Source organism: Dipodomys merriami, unplaced genomic scaffold (genome assembly GCF_024711535.1).
Source record: "Dipodomys merriami isolate MVZ:Mamm:240054 unplaced genomic scaffold, mDipMer1.0.p SCAF_19, whole genome shotgun sequence".
In the NCBI taxonomy this organism is placed as follows: domain Eukaryota; kingdom Metazoa; phylum Chordata; class Mammalia; order Rodentia; family Heteromyidae; genus Dipodomys; species Dipodomys merriami.
In genome coordinates, this window is record NW_027203270.1 from 24,435,853 (window position 1) to 24,451,899 (window position 16,047).

The window sequence follows — 16,047 nt, forward strand, 5'->3', positions numbered from 1 at the left end:
TTTGCATTAAAAGGAAGTGTCCCAGAGCTGGGACATTTGGAATTCTGTGGAACCACTGGGACCGGAAGCTCTGCCACCTGGCTAGGTGATTTTTCTGGCCACATCTTTTTTCTCTCAGTCTTCCCTTTCCCCTCTGGGCTTATTAGGACCAAATGGAGGGACAGATGGACAGGAGCTCAGAAGCATAGCCTTTTCTGGTGGTGGTGGTGGTGGTGGTGGTGTGTGTGTGTGAGTGTGTGTGTGTGTATGCCAGTACTAAGGCTTGAACTCAGCCTGGGTACTGTCCCTGAGCTTTTTGGCTAAAGATTAGTACTCAATTACTTGAGCCATACCTCCACTTGTGGCTTTTTGGTGGTTAATTGGAGATGGGTCTCATGGACTTTCCTGCCCAGGCTGGCTTTGAATTGCAGTCCTCAGAACTTAGCCTCCTGAGTAGTTAGGATTACAGGCATAAGCCACCAGTGCCTGGCCACAGTCCTTTCTGGACACAGATAAGGGGCTAAGTTGTGAACAGGGAGGAGTCTCAGAGTCTGAGTATCTCCTGGGTAGCAAATAGCAGCTGAGTGCCACACAATGTCTGTGTGTCCTCAAGAGTTTTTGTGTAGTGGTGCAGAGAGTGAGAGCATATGATCACTAGAGTGATGCCGAGAGTCATGGACAAAGAGTAGAGACAGGCCAAACGACAAGTCACCTGTGCAAAGTCCACAGAGAGATCTGATCTGATCTTTAAAGTTCCTCTAGGGAAGAGAGAACTAGGCATCCCCAGTGGGAGAGGGATCCTCAGGGTGACAAGTTCACCTGCAGGGCCTTTGCAGATGACCAGAAGAGAAGCAAGGAGATCTGTGGCTTAGGAATGACAGTCATAGTTCCATTCTAGTCAAGAAGCAGGAAATGGTAGACAAGAATGGCACTGGGACTTGGAAAGACCCTCAGCAATGTGGCACCCAAGAACCTTGGATCCCCTTACCCACCTAGCCAGCACACTTAGCAGAGCCTGAAGGGGGACTGATCAGGAGAAGGTGCTCACAAGTCAGAGGTAGACAGGCCAGACCTGCAGAAAATACCCTGCACAGGGGCTGGGAAGTTAGCTCAGTAGTAGAGTGCTTGCCTCCCATGCATGAGGCCCTGGGTTCGATTCCTTAGCAATACATAAGCAGAAAAAAAGCCACAAATAGTGCTATGGCTCAAGTGGTAGGGCACTAGCCTTGAGCTGAAGAGCTGAGGGACAGCTCCTAGGCCCAGAGTTCAGGATCCATGACCAACAAAACAAAACAAAACAAAACAAAACAAAAAAAACCCTGCACAGTGAGGTGCCAGTGGCTCATGCCTGTAATCCTTTCTTACTCAGGAGGCTGAGATCTGAAGATCTCAGTTTGATGCTAGCCTGGGAAGAAAAGTCTATGAGACTCTTATCTCCAGTTAACCAGCAAAAAGCCTGAAATAGAGGTCAGCCTTGAGGAAAAAATAAATAACAAAATCAAACAAAACAATAACAACAAAGAAAAAACAGTGATTTTTTTTTTTTTTTGTCAGTCGTGGGGCTTGAACTCTGGGCCTGGGCTAGAAAAAACAGTGAGAGTAAGTTGAAGGGCCAGTTCCAACACAAAAACAAATGTTTAAAAAGCTCACTATGCTTATCCTTCTGACACAAGGCAGGGACCCCTGAGAACTGAGAGGAGGTGGGCACACTAGAAGTCCTGCGGGCCCTTGAGGCCAGATGGAACTTCCCAAAGATGCGGAAGGGAACAGAGGCAAATGTGGAGAGTCACAGACTGGATGAGACTGGCTCTTTCCAGCTGGGGGAGTTGCTCACTGGACCTGTGGGCAGGGCTCAGGGCAGGGCTGCCAGCTCTCTAAATAACACCTGCCCTTCCGCCAAGGTTCTCCACACTCTTGGTTCTGGGCTCTATAAAGCCTTCTCTTATCCTGAGACACCCTTTCCAAACCTGCTGGACCAAAACTCTGACCTTCAAGGCCCAGGGCTCACATTACTGACTTAGCAAAGTCTCCCTGATCCTTGCCCCACCCCAGGAGCCTGAGAGGGCTCAGCTCAGAGCCTGGCTGTGTTGTCTTTCTACTTCTGGGCTCTGCCAGGACGCGTTGTGATCCATCTCTGTCTTCCCCATCAAAGAGCCTTAACAACAAGAATCATTGCTCTCAGATTCTTTAATATGTTCAAAGCTCTCCTACTCATGGATAATTCATATAGTAGTTTTGTTTTGAGGCAGAGTCTCACTGTAGAACCCAAGCTGGCCTTGAGCTATCAATCCTCCTGTCTTAGCCTACTGACTGCCAAGATTACAGGTGTATGTCTCCATGCTCAGCTCAATAGTCCATCTGTTTGTTGCTGTGAATGGAACCAATACAAAGTGGGTCCCTTACCCAACTGTTAAAAGTAAAGGTAAGACAAATGTTTGAGAAATCCATATGAATGGCATGTTGATAATCTTATATAAATAGAATAATTTCCCTAAATTCTCACAAGCAAGGAGACACCCTGGGTCTCCTCCATTTGTCTCCATCCTGTTGGCTTTTCAAACTCCCAAACCCAGCTGCTTCTTGGCTCACCTCTATGTGGGCAGGCACACAAATTCCCTGCTAACTGCTCCTCCTGCCCTCTGCCTGCAACCTCTGCCTGCCACCTCTCCCTGCCCCTGGAGTGCCAGGCCATTCCTGTCTGGATGGATGTTCCTTCCCACCGCTTAAGGCTCGAGTACAAAGTCACCTAGGCCAGTTAGGCGCCAGTGGCTCGCGCCTGTAATCCTAGCTACTCAGGAGGCTGAGATCTGAGGATCGCAGTTCAAAGCCAGCCCAGGCAGGAAAGACCGTGAGACTCCTATCTCCAACAAACCACTAGAAAACCAGAAGTGGCGCTATAGCTCAAGTGGTAGAGTGCTAGCCTTGAGCTGAAGAGCTGAGGGACAGTGCCCAGGCCCAGAGTTCAAGCCCCATGACCCACAAAAAAAAAAAAAAAAAAAAAAAAAAAGTCACCTAGGCCAAAAGACCTCTTCTGATCACACAATTGGACACAACCCCCAACCGCTCTGTGACTGTCAATGAAAATCAGGATGGGCTGTTATCAGAAAAAAATCATACCTGTCTGGAAGGAGTGGGTCCCAGGATGCAACAATGTTCTACAGTTCCTTCTATTGAGTGACTTCTCCTTATGGTCCAATATAGCTGCTTGAGGTTCAGCCATCACCTCTGCATTCCAGCCAGAATAAAGGAGAAAGAATAAAGAGGAAGGTGCCTCTTCCTCTTTTTTTTTTTTTTTGTTGGCCATGGGGCTTGAACTGGGTTTGGGCACTATCCCTCAGCTCTTCAGCTCAAGGCTAGTGCTCTACCACTTGAGCCACAAGCCACTTCCGGTTTTCTAGTGGTTTACTGGAGATAAGAGTCTCATGGACAGGGCTGGGAAGGTGGCTCAGTGGTAGAGTGCTTGCCTTGCATGCCTGAGGCCCTGGGTTCGATTCCTTAGCACCACATAGCAAAAAGAAAAAAAGCTGGAGGTGGTGCTGTGGCTCAAGTGGTAGAGCGCTAGCCTTGAGCTGAAGAGCTGAGGGACAGCGCCCAGGCCCAGAGTTCAGGCTCCACTACCGGACCCAAAAAAAAAAAAAAGAGTCTTATGGACATTCTTGCCCTGCTGGCTTTGAACCATGATCCTCAAATCTCAGCCTCCTGAGTAGCTAGGATGACAGGCATGAGCCACCAGCACCCGGCTAACCCCCTTCCTCTTTTAAGGGCTTTTTCTGAGGTTGTTGCTTCTGTTCATCCCTGTAACCCAGGACTTAGTTACATGGCTACACTTTGCTTCAGGTGAGCTTAGATGATGATAGTTTTTATTCTGGAAAGTCATAAGCCCAGAATTCTATCCACCGAAAGAAGAGGAGACTACAAATTAGTGGAACACTAGCAACTTCAGCCTGAGTCTTCATCACCTGCTAAATTATCTCTTACCTTCCAGCTTATGTTTCTTATTCATGGGTATTATTGTTATATTTATTTCATTTATTTTTATTTATTTATTTTGCCAGTCCTGGGGCTTGAACTCAGGGTCTGGACACTGCCCCTGAGCTTCTTTTGCTCAAGGCTAGCATTCTACTACTTGAGCCAGAGCTCTACTTTTGGCTTTTCTGAGTAGTTTATTGAAGAAAGTGTCTCATGGGCTTTCCTTTCCCCCATGGCTTCAAATCTCAATCCTTAGATCTCAGTTTGAGTAGCTAGGTTTACAGGTATGAGCCCAGCTACCTGAATTTTATTGTCTTTATTTTTTGCCAGTACTTATGCTTGAACACAGGGCCTGGGCGCTCTCTCTGAGCTTTTTCACTCAAAGTCAGTGCTTTGCCACTTAAACCACAGCTTCATTTCTGGCTTTTAAAAAAACTGGTTAATTAGAGATAGAGTCTTACAGACTTCCCTATCCAGTCAAGTTTGGAACTTTATTCCCAGTTCTCAGTCTCCTGAGTAGTTAGGATTGCAGGTGTGAGCCACTGGTGTCCAGCTAGGCTCTGAATTTTTACAGAATGAATGGTTGGCTAACTCCAACAATAATGTTTTGTGAGAAGCAGTCTTGTTTTCTTTTCAGTGGTGGGGAATGTGGGGGTTGGAGTGGGTGCTTAGAGAGTACTGAGTGGCTTGCCTAAGCAGTAGGTCCAAAGTTCAAACTGCTATGGGACTTCAGTGCTCCTCCAGATCTGTCCATTTCCCAGTCTGGCTCCTCCCCTCGCTCAGCTCCACCCTGGTCCAAGGAAGAAGCAAGAAAGGTCACCTGTGTGCAGTCTGTGAGTGCCATGTCCTGGGGAAATTCCACTCCAAGTTTCCCCTTTTGTTCTGTCATGCCCTAAGCCTGAATCAGGATCAACATGCTACATGGATATTCGGGGGAAAAATTTCAGAGACCTCCCACAAGTCAACAGGTGAGATGTCCCATCAAAATCATGCAATAAATTCTTTTTTTGGGGGGTGGGGAAGGGTCCGGTCGTGGGGCCTGAACTCTGGGCTTGGGAGCTGTCCCTCAGCTCTTCAGCTCAAGGCTAGCCACTCTACCACTCGAGCCACAGCACTACTTCCAGCTTTTTTCTTTTTGCTTATGTGGTGCTGGGGAATCGAACCCAGGGCCTCCTGCATGCAAGGCAAGTGCTCTACCACTAAGCCACCTTCCCAGCCCCTCATGCAATAAATTCTTGCTGGGAATAAATAAGAGCTGATAGGTTTCTTTATTTGGGGCAAGAGAAAATTAGCTCTTTTTTCCCCCTTGGCTGCTAGGAAACTCAATTTGAATTCAACAACCAAAGGCAGTTCCATCTTCAAACCAAGTGTTGCAGTGACGAAGAAGAGGTGATTTGGAACCGCAGAACCTAGATTTGAGTCTCGGCCAATGTTCCGATGTCCTGTGTGCAAGGCCTTCATACTTTCCTGGATTTTTTTTTGGGGGGGTCCGGTCGTGGGGCCTGAACTCTGGGCCTGGGTGCTGTCCCTCAGCTCTTCAGCTCAAGGCTAGTGTTCTACCACTTGAGCCACAGTGCCACTTCCGGCTTTTTGCTTATGTGGTGCTGAGGAATGGAACCCAGGGCCTCAGGCATGCAAGGCAAGCGCTCTACCACTGAGCCACCTTCCCAGCTCCTGGATTTTTATTTATGTGTGTATATGCGTGTGCATGTGTGTGCACAAGCATGTACACATGCACCAACATTGGAATTTGAAGAGGGCCTCCTGATCTTGCTAGGCTATTCATTTATTTTTGCTCTAACACTTGAGCCACCCCTTCAGCCTGGCATTTTGCTAGTTAATTAGAGAAAAGAGTCTCAAGATCTGTTCTGCCAGGCTGCCTTCAAACTCCAGTCCTCAAATCTCAGCCTCCTGAGTTGCTAGAATTATAGGTGTGAGCCATACCAGTGCCTGGCTTTCCCTGAACTTTTAACCTGAGGTAGTAAACATATAATTTACTCCCTGAAAATCCCTTAGGAGATTTATTTAACCAAATCTGTCTAGAAATGAGGTGACGCTGCAGAAGCGGTGTTGGACGTGTTATTCAGGGGTAGTAACGGGGCACACTCAACTCTCTCCACGCAGCTCACTAAGGCTAAGCCACAGCTTCTCAGGCTCCAGGAATGCTTGGACAGGTTACAGCGGTGGTCTCCGAAGGCATCAGAAGGGGGCATCTTATAGGATGGGTGAGATCCTCCCTCTACTGTGGGAAATTTGACAGTGTCATCTCTGGATGGCCTGGGGGTGACTTCAAGGTCATTTCCACATCCCAACCTGGCCTGTACCAGACTGCATCTCTCCATTCTTTTGGGTACCATCTTATGACGGCTAGTCTCTGTCTCCCAGCCCAGCTTGCAGGTGGGCCAAGCAGCTATATGCAAGCTCCCAGGTCCCCTGAGGCCAGAGTTCAAAATGACACTCAACAGCAGTTTCTGTGTCCTCTGGGCACTATTAAACCCACTCCACAGGCTTCACTGGGAGGGTTGAGTCTTGACAAATGGCCTACAGACTGAAGTCTGGCTCGCTCTACCTTCAGAGACTTGATCTAGGCACCTGCATGCTCAGCTTCCTCAAAAAACAAAACCCCTTTATCCCAAGCCATAAAGACCACCCTGAATACAGTTAGTGCCTTCTTATTAATCCTTGAAGGGCTGGAAGTGAATGTGCACAGGGAGGTGAAGTAACCTTCTTAAAGTCACACAGCTCACAAGCAGTGTGCTAGAATTACTTTCATACACAGGCAGCAGGGGCTCAAAGCCTGGGATGGGGGAAGGGAAGAAAAATCCTTCAGGAATTGGCTCTCCTCAGTCAGTAAGAATTCGAGGTCAAAGCTGCCAGGGGCCCACATGAGGCCCTCAAGGCTCTGGCAGAGGTGAAAGCCCATAGCAGGCTGGACTGATTGTGGCCTGGAGATCTCTCCAGCTGAGCAGGACAGGACATGGATCACGATTGCCAGGGAATCAATCCCAGGCTGCAGATCCCAGCTCTGCCAATTAGGATTCAGGTGGCCCTTGATGAAGGCCTGTAAGTGGAAGACCCATACCTAAAAGGACCTCAGAGAAACTGTGGCATGGTGGAGGAAACTGGTGTCCTGTGCTGGTGGGATTACAACAACCTGCAGTGGAGGGGGAAGGGAGAATCTATGCCAGGACAGCTCCCATGCCTCCCCTCCATCTCCCTCCCTCCTCTCAAGCTATAGGAGCCAAGGTCCCCTGTACCAGATTTTCTCTCTGCTGTAGCCTGCAGCCTCAGCAACAGTGCATCTGTGGTTCACTCTGTGGTAGAGGGTCAGCCTGGAGAGAAAAAGCCAAATGAGAGCTTGAGGTCCTGAGTGTAAGCCTCCAGCACTGGCCCAAAATAAATACATAAATAAGTAAATAATAAAAATAAAAAATTACTAACACTAAGCTCAGTTCTTTCCACAATGTGGCCTGTGACATAGTCCCAGATCAGATTTTGGGTCTTCCACCAGATCCCCCTCCAGTCTATGGAAGCCTTCCAAGCCCTGGGGCTCCTCCTCTTCTCTAGTCATCTCTGCTCTCAGGGCAGCTGCATACAGTGGGAGCTCAGGACTAAGTGTGGCGAGAACAGATGTTGGATCAAACACTGTCACTTCCTTGCTTTGAAAGTGCCTGTGGCCTAGGCCGGCTGCTGGGAGATAGCAGGGCCTCAGCCTTTTCTACCTGGAGGGGAGATCAACCCATAAGGCAGATCCTCTGATTTAGAGCACACCTGACACAGCAAACGAGGAGAGGGTGGTATTGCAAAGAAGGGGAACTTGAGCCCTGGTGACATTAAAGAGGGGTCCCTCTTCCTACCACTCTGTTATGCACTTTATGTAAAACCAGTCCAGCACTGTTAAAAACACTTATCCCTTAAATATGGGCAAAGTGGATTGTTTGCAACTTGTTGAAATTGTTTTGGGAAGAAAAGAAGTGGGGAAGGGAGAGTGTTAGAGGGGTTGATATTGATTTGGAATATATTATAAACATGTATGGAAAGGTAGCAAGGAAATCCTCCTTTGAATGGCTAATGGAAGCTAATAAAAGATAAATAAATAAATAAATAAATAATAAATCCCTTTCACTGAAGCTGGGATTCTCCATCAGACAGGTGTCTGGTCATGAGCTCTCTGGCTAGGTCTGGGCCATGGGAGGTGTCAGGCTAGGGAAAAGGGATAATGGGGTGAGGACGATGTGTGTCTGGTGGGTGTGTCTATGTTTTCTAGTGAGAGTCTGTGTGGGGAGACAGACTCTGGGCACCTAAAGGCAGAGCAAAGACTTGTGGGTCACCAGCCTCCATTTCTCCATTTTGCTTCCATCCATTGCTCGCTCTAATCCCCTGGGTTCCCCATTTGTAGTCCATCTCACCTCAGGGGGAGACGGGGGCAGGCATCTCAGTACAGGCTCATGAGGACTCTTTTCCAGTTGGGAAGATTCTGCCTGTCTTGAAAGAGGGACAGATGGTTTCTCCTGAAAAGGAGCATGCCCTGGCTTGAGTGACAGTTTGTCCCTTGGGAACAGCCACAGTGTCTTGGTCCCTCCTATCTGTTGAGCCAGATGTTTCAGGCCCCCACCTGACAGCTGATGGGAGGGTATGGGTGTGTCTTCTGCCATACACATTGAGGGAGATGTGATTAAGCAAGTGTTTTGAGCTAGTCCGGTGTGGCACTAGTTGGTGACTTTTAAAAATTAACCTGCCCTGGGGCTTGAACTCACAATCCAGGTTCTATCCCTGAGCTTTTTTTCTTTCTTTTTTTTTTTTTTTTTTTTTTTTTTGCTCAAGGCTAGTGCTTTACTACTTGAACCACAACTCCGCTTCCAGCTTTTTGATGGTTAATGGGAGATGAATCGCATGGAATTTCCTGCTGGGGCTGGTTTTGAACTGCAATCTTCGGATCTCAGCCTCCTGAGTAGCTAGGATTATAGGCATGAGCCACTGGTGCCCAGTTTGGTTAGTGACTTTGACTAAGTTCCCACAGGTGTCTAAAGTCTTGGGTTTAAGAGAAGGATAGCTACTTCACAGGAGATCCTTGGTAGAGTGCCAAGCACACAATGGCATGCATAAATAGCAATTATTGTCACTTTTAGGAGAAAATCCTGTGTGGCAGAGCATCTCCTGTGAGATTTCTCGATGCCCATATGCTGGCCCCTGGGACCAGTGGTCCCCGTCACCACCAGGGTCCTCCCAGGAGAGGTAGGGAGAGGCCTAGCTTAAGGCCTCTGAATGCAAAGTCCCCTGGTCCTGGCTATCCTTTGTAGATTGTCTCAAGGAGTGTGAGTTGAGCTGCCTGCCCCCCTCCCTAATCTCAACAAGAAGGCTGAACTCTGGGGAGACTTCATAGGGAATCTCTGTTCTCTGCATATCTATGGGGGTGGAAAGGGAGGCCCCCAAGTTCAGGCCCTCCCTCCCTTGAGCTTCTTGTTTCTTTTTGAACAGATCTTAGAAAAACCAAGGGGACCCAGAGTCTCAGCCACCTTTTCCTTCCAGCGGAGCCCTGAGTGAGTGGGATGGAGAGCAGAACACGGGATCTGTGGTGAGGAGGGGGTATGACGGGGAGCGGGGGGCAACCTGTATCTCAGAACCAAGTGCTGTCAGCTGTGAGATTCAAAATGTCCTGACTTGGACACAGAATGCTGGGTCTGATAACAGCCCGGGATGGGAGAGGGGGCAGGGGAAAAGGTTTCCAGTCTGTGCCTCTTCATGCTCTTTGGAAATAAAGATGTCCTAGCCCCTACTTTTAGAAGATGGGGAGTTAGTTCACTTATTTATCCTGGGAGTTGAGCTACAAACTTTTACTTGTGTGTGTGTGTACATGTGTGTGTGTGCGCGCGTGCGTGCGTGCGTGCGTGTGTGTGAACTCCCGGCCTGGGCACTGTCCCTGAGTTTTTTATTCAACACTGGTAATCTACCACTTGAACCACAGCTCCACTTCTGACTGTTTGGTGTTTAATTGGAGATAAGAGTCTCATGGACTTTCCTGACTTGGCTGCCTTTGAATCACAATCCTCAGATCTCAGCCTCCGGAGTACCTAGGAATTACAAGTGTGAGCCACCAGCCCTTGGCCATCCAACATTTACTCATGAAAGTGTCAGGCACCCCATTCGGCCCAACAAGAAGGAATGCAATGTCTTAAACCCAGGTTAAGGACTAGAAGTCCAGGTAGGGTGGGAGAAGTAGAGAGTCCTGGGTCTGTGCAGAGCCTTTGGGAGCCTCCTGTGCACCTAGGCACAAAGCATGAAGGTGACAAACCCCAGGAGTGGGCGCGGATTCCCTCTTGTGATTTAGCAGCAAGATAAACAGTTGTCTGGAAGGTCAGAAGCTCCAGTGCAGGTGTGTCTGTTAATGCGTGGTGAGCACACTTGGTGGCTCCTGCTGTCCCTCGGCCTCTCACATAGGACGGCCTCGAGGGCAGCCGCCAGGAAGTGCTGCTCTGACCTGCTGGGCATAAACATGGTCACCTTCTGCCTCATCTCAGACCTCAGCTCTCAGCTCTTGCAGGACCTACCTGATGTGCACACTCACTTGCACAGGTCTCTTCTCTGCTGGGGAAGATGGCACCAGCACCCAGGCCTGCTTTCTAATATACCCCAATGTGAGGAAATAGGATTCTCAGAATGCTAGCCGACTCTGTCTCCTGGAGCAGGAAAAAGAATGGATGGGACTCAAATATCTGGCAGATCTCAGGAAGCCAGAGAACTATGAAGGATGTCAGGAGCAGCGCTGAATCCACCGCCGAGCACAAACCAATCACTATTGAGGAGGGAAGGTAGCTAGGAGACATGAAATAAGCTAGATGTGACAAGAGCAAGATCCCATAGAAAAGTAGGAACCCAGAGCAGCACGACCCAGAGGTAAAAACTTGACATTGGGGTTGAGAATGTAGCTCAGTGGTAGGAGTGCTGGCTGTGGATAGGCAGGAGTCCCAGGGGCATGAGATGTTGGAAACAAACAAAACCCAGAACCAGGATGAAAGTGCGGTGTCTATTTGGGGCTGTGAAATTCCTTTTCTGAAGCCAGCAGGCTGCGTGCATGGCTCAAGTGCTAGAGCCCCACCTACCAAGACTGAGGCCCTGACTTCAAGCTCCAGTACTGCTAAAAAAAGAAAAACTAAAGTTTAGAGAATTAGGAGTTATTGTGCTCTCTCTGCTCTTTTCTAGCTCTTTTCTCACTCTTTTCTCTCTCTTTCCTTCTTTCCCAGCTCTCTCTCTTTCCCAGGCCTTTCCCAGCCACATGGAGTGCCAACCTTGCCTGGTCCCAGCAGGTCTACTGAATAAACCTACCTCTTACCTGAATACCATGTGCGTGCTGCTGTTGTTCTTACTCGGCTACCTCTTTTTAAAAACCTAACATAAATGGTGCCGTGAAAAAAAAAAAAAAGAAGTGAGTTATTGCAAAGAAGCAGTAACTTTTGTATTGTTTTATATTTATGCTTATTGTATATTGTTTTTTATTTAGAGTTATATGGTGAGGGTTTTTTTGTCGTTTGTTTTATATTTTTGGTGACAGAGTCTTGCTATATAACCCAGGCTAGCCTTGGATTCAAGAGCTTGCTGCCTTAGCTTCTTACAAACAGGGGTTATAAATATATACCACTATACCTAATTACAATGTTTTGTTTTGTTTTGTTTGTCAATCCTGGGTCAGTCCCTGAGCTACTTTTGCTCAAGGCTGGCACTCTACCACTTGAGCCATAATGCTGCTTCTAGCTTCTTCTGTTTATGTGGTATTGAGGAATCAAAGCCAGGGCTTCATGCGTGCTAGGCAAGCACTCCACCACTAAGCCACATTCTCAGCCCTGCTTGAACTCTTTATTTTGTTTTGTTTTGTAGATCATTGAGCTTGAACTCTGGGCCTGGGTGCTGTCCCTCAGCTCTTCAGCTCAAGGCTAGCACTCTACCACTTGAGTCACAGCATCACTTCCAGTTTTCTGGTGGTCTATTGGAGATAAGAGTTTTATAGCCAGTCGCCAGTGACGCACGCCTGTAATCCTAGTTACTCAGGAGGCTGAGATCTGAGGATCACGGTTCAAAGCCAGCTCCGGCAAGAAACTCTGTGAAACTCTTTTTTCTTTTTGCTTATGTGGTGCTGAGGAATCGAACCCAGGGCCTCAGGCATGCAAGGCAAGCGCTCTACCACTGAGCCACCTTCCCAGCCCCTCTGTGAAACTCTTATCTCCAATAAACCACCAGAAAACTGGAAGTGGCGCTATAGCTCAAGTGGTAGAGCACTGGCCTTGAGCTGAAAAGCTGAGGGACAGCGCCCAGGCCCAGAGTTCAAGGCCCATGACCAACAACAAAAAAAAAGTTTTACAGACTTTCCTGCTGGGGCTGGCTTTGAACTAGATCTCAGCCTCCTGAGTAGCTAGGATTACAGGCGTGAGCTACCAGTGCATGGTTTGCTTGAACATTTTTAGCTTGGTAACGTTGTGCTAATTTTTATCTTGGATGAATATTAGACATATACTGATTGTTTATTATATTAATATTATATTAATGATTCTTTAAACTATATTAATGATTCATGAAAAATATTATCAATAAACTGATTTTTTAAAAGTTGATATAGAAGTGAGAATTTCTCTCCTCAGGTACAGGCCCTGGACAATTGAATAAGTTTCTCCCCTCCCCCAACTCCTATAAACTGCAGTGACATCACCTGTCCTCCAGGGGGCTTGGGCTGCTCACTGCCTATCTTCTCTTCCCACTGCCCACAAAGGAGATCATGGAAACAACTGGTCTTCATATAACCCAGAGGCATTATTCTGGTGCTGTCTTGGGTCTAGCCCAGCTCCTCAGTCGCTGACTTTTGTAACTCACAGTCCCTCTTCTGCCCCAGGCAGCCAAGCCTCTCTCTTATAGAACCTACTATTAGTTGCCATAACTCTTGGATAACCCACCAGCTCTCAGGTGCCTTTCCGCGTAGCACGTAACACACACCTACTCCCTTCTTGGAAATGTCTGCTCTCTGCTTGCCTCCTATCTCTTGGATGGTCTCTTCCCTATCTTCTTGCCTTGTTTGTCTTCCCCTAATCACCTCTCTCCACGTTGGTGTTCTCCAAAGTCTGTCTTTCCTCAGCTATCTTTTTCCTCCACTCTGCACACTCTCATAACTTGGCTCTCCCCCAAGGTGCTCTGTCTCAGCTGATTGCTCTCTGGTCTTCCCACTGCTCAAGCCAGCAAGCTGCAATCATTGCTCCTCTGGCCAGTCACCATGGAGCTACTCACTGGCTTCTCTTCCTGGATGGCCTTCTACAACCCAAATTGAAGCTGCCAATGTTCACGGGCTAGGGTTCAAATCCCTTAGCTTTTGTCATTCTTCTCCATTCCCTATATCACTTACTTGCTAAACTACAAGTCAATCCTGTATAACTAGCACAGGACCTGACACACAATAGGGGCTCAATATATGTTCATACAATGTGCATGCTAAAAAGCAATGATAAGATGGGAAAATGTATACCATTCAATTCTGAATGGATGAAATTAGAACATCCATTTGAGCAACAACATAAAGTCATACTGGAGGACAAAATTATGATATAATTGGACAAACTCCTTGGAGGAGAGAGAGGGAACAGATAGGGTGGGTGAGGATGATAGAAGTGGTGACTGGTCAAGAAGTGCTAGGGCTGGGAAGGTGGCTCAGTGGTAGAGCGCTTGCCTTGCATGCCTGAGGCCCTGGGTTCGATTCCTCAGCACCACATAAGCAAAAAGAAAAAAGCCAGAAGTGGTGCTGTGGCTCAAGTGGTACAGCACTAGCCTTGAGCTGAAGAGTTGAGGGACAGCGCCCAGGCCCAGAGTTCAGGCCCCACAACCGGATCCAAAAAAAAAAAAAGTGCTAGATGAATATGTTAAATTGTAAGCCTCTTTGGAGTCCAGAATAAATAAACAAATACCTAAATAAAAATCTAGGGCTAAGAATAATAAAAAGCAAAAATGCAAAACAAAACAAAATTTCCATTGGAATTCTGTGTGTGTGTGTGTGTGTGTGTGTGTGTGTGTGTGTGTGTGTGTGTGTGTGTGAGAGAGAGAGAGAGAGAGAGAGAGAGAGAGAGAGAGAGAGAGAGAGAGAGAGAGAGAAGAGTATGTGATGGTATTGGAGGTTTAATCACGGCCTTATGCATGGTAGGCAAGCACTCTACCACTTGGGCCACACATCCCCAGCCCTCAATTGGCATTATTTTCACTTCTAGAATTGAGGAACACTTTATCTTATAAAACAGAATAAATGTTCCAATGGGTGAAACAAAGCAGGTTGGTTTTGTAGATAGAAAGGTTGAAGGAAACAGAAACAAAAGAACAAAAGCAGATTGTCCATTTCAGAGTAATCATCCTTCCAAGATAGGAACATAGAGTCAGAACAATAGAAAAATAACTTATTAGCTAACATCAAGTGATTTGAGGTTGCTTTTTGTAACGATTAAAAGATGAAGAGCTAGGGGCTGGTGCCTCATGCCTGTAATCTTAGCTACTTGTGTAGCAAGGAAATTCAAAAGAACCTTCAGGTAAGTGATTTTAATTTATGTGAATGTTTAGTAAATTAGTTTAAAAAATTAATCAGAGTCTGGACGCCGGTGGCTCATGCCTGTAATCCTAGTTACTCTGGAGGCTGAGATCTGAGGATCATGGTTCAAAGCTTGCCCTGGCAGGAAAGTCCGGGAGACTCTTATCTCCAATAAATTACTAGAAAAACCAGAAGTGGCGCTGTGGCTCAAGAGGTAGAGCGGAGCTGGGAAGGTAGCTCAGCGGTAGAGTGCATGCCTTGCAAGCATGAGGCCCTGGGTTTGATTTCTCAGCACCACATAAACAGAAAAAGCCGGAAGTGGTGCTATGGCTCCAGTGGTAGAGCACTAGCCTTGAGCTGAAGAGCTGAGGGACAGCGCCCAGGCCCAGAGTTCAGGCCCCATGACTGGCAAAAAAAAAAGAGGTAGAGCACCTCTGGTAGAGGCCTAGAGTTCAAGCCCCACGACTGACCAAAAATAAATAAATAAATAAATAAAAAATCAGAGAAATACAGCCCAATTAAGGAATAGTCAAAATATTTGAGTAAAATGTCTCAAAAAAAAGATGTAAATTGCCAATAAGCATCTTTTCAGATGCCCAACATCATTTAGTTGTTAGGGGAATGCAAATTAAAACCACAATAACGTACTACTTCATACCTATTGGAATGGCTATTATAAAAAATAAAAAAAAAAGAAGGGCTGGGAAGGTGGCTCAGTGGTAGAGTGCTTGCCTTGCATGCATGAGGGCCTGGATTTGATTCCTCAGCATCACATACGCAGAAAAAGCCAGAAGTGGTGCTGTGGCTCAAGTGGTAGAGCGCTAGCCTTGAGCTGAGAGCTGAGGGACAGCGCCCAGGCCCAGAGTTCAGGCCCCATGACTGGCAAAAATAAAAAAGATGACAAGTGTAGGAGAGGATGAGGAATGCTCATGCCACACTGGTGAATGTTAAAGGGTTCAACAACTGTGGGAAAGAAAATTGGCTACTCCTCAAAATGATAAACAAAGATAATCATAACCTAGAAACTTCAAAGAAGAGAAAACAAGGACTCCAACAGCCATGTGCTGGAGAATGTTTCCAGCAGTATGAAGAAGCTTGATGCAAACTTTTTTTTTTTTTTTGGTGGGGGGAGTCTGGTTGTGGGGCCACTCTAGGTCTGGGCACTGTCCCTCAGCTCTTCAGCTCAAGGCTAGCACTCTACCACTTGAGCCACTTCCGGCTTTTTTCTTTTTTACTTATGTGGTGCTGAGGAATCGAACCCAGGGCCTCATGCATGCAAGGCAAGCGCTCAACCACTGAGCCACCTTTCCCAGCCCTGATGCAAACTTTTAAGAAGTGGTGGGGTAGTTCATGTTATGCATGCAGTTAACACCACTGACATGTACACTTAAAATTGCTTGAAATAACATAATGTAAAAAGTCAGAGCCGGAGGGCTGGGAAGGTGGCTCAGTGGTAGAGCGCTTGCCTTGCATGCCTGAGGCCCTGGGTTCAATTCCTCAGCACCACATAAGCAAAAAGAAAAAAGCCGGAAGTGGCGCGGTGACTCAAGTGG

The 16,047-nt window shown here is 47.2% G+C and overlaps 2 long non-coding RNA genes across 5 annotated transcripts; one reads left to right on the plus strand and one right to left on the minus strand.

Moving 5' to 3' along the window:
- Positions 1–4,581: 4,581 nt before the first annotated feature.
- Positions 4,582–8,448, minus strand: LOC138830924 (uncharacterized). 2 transcript variants are annotated; one of them, XR_011373085.1, is made up of 4 exons: positions 8,358–8,448; positions 7,206–7,280; positions 6,060–6,190; positions 4,582–4,738 (listed from the first exon to the last, which is right to left on the minus strand). It is a non-coding gene; the product is annotated as an uncharacterized lncRNA (long non-coding RNA). The 2 variants fall into 2 exon arrangements; XR_011373084.1 differs by lacking the exon at positions 4,582–4,738 and having other exon boundaries at positions 5,888–6,190.
- LOC138830923 (uncharacterized) lies at positions 4,755–11,283 on the plus strand. 3 transcript variants are annotated; one of them, XR_011373082.1, is made up of 4 exons: positions 4,755–4,916; positions 6,073–6,173; positions 9,427–9,523; positions 11,190–11,283. It is a non-coding gene; the product is annotated as an uncharacterized lncRNA (long non-coding RNA). The 3 variants fall into 3 exon arrangements; XR_011373081.1 differs by lacking the exon at positions 6,073–6,173; XR_011373083.1 differs by lacking the exons at positions 4,755–4,916; positions 6,073–6,173 and adding an exon at positions 8,786–8,940.
- The last annotated feature ends 4,764 nt before the right edge of the window (positions 11,284–16,047 follow it).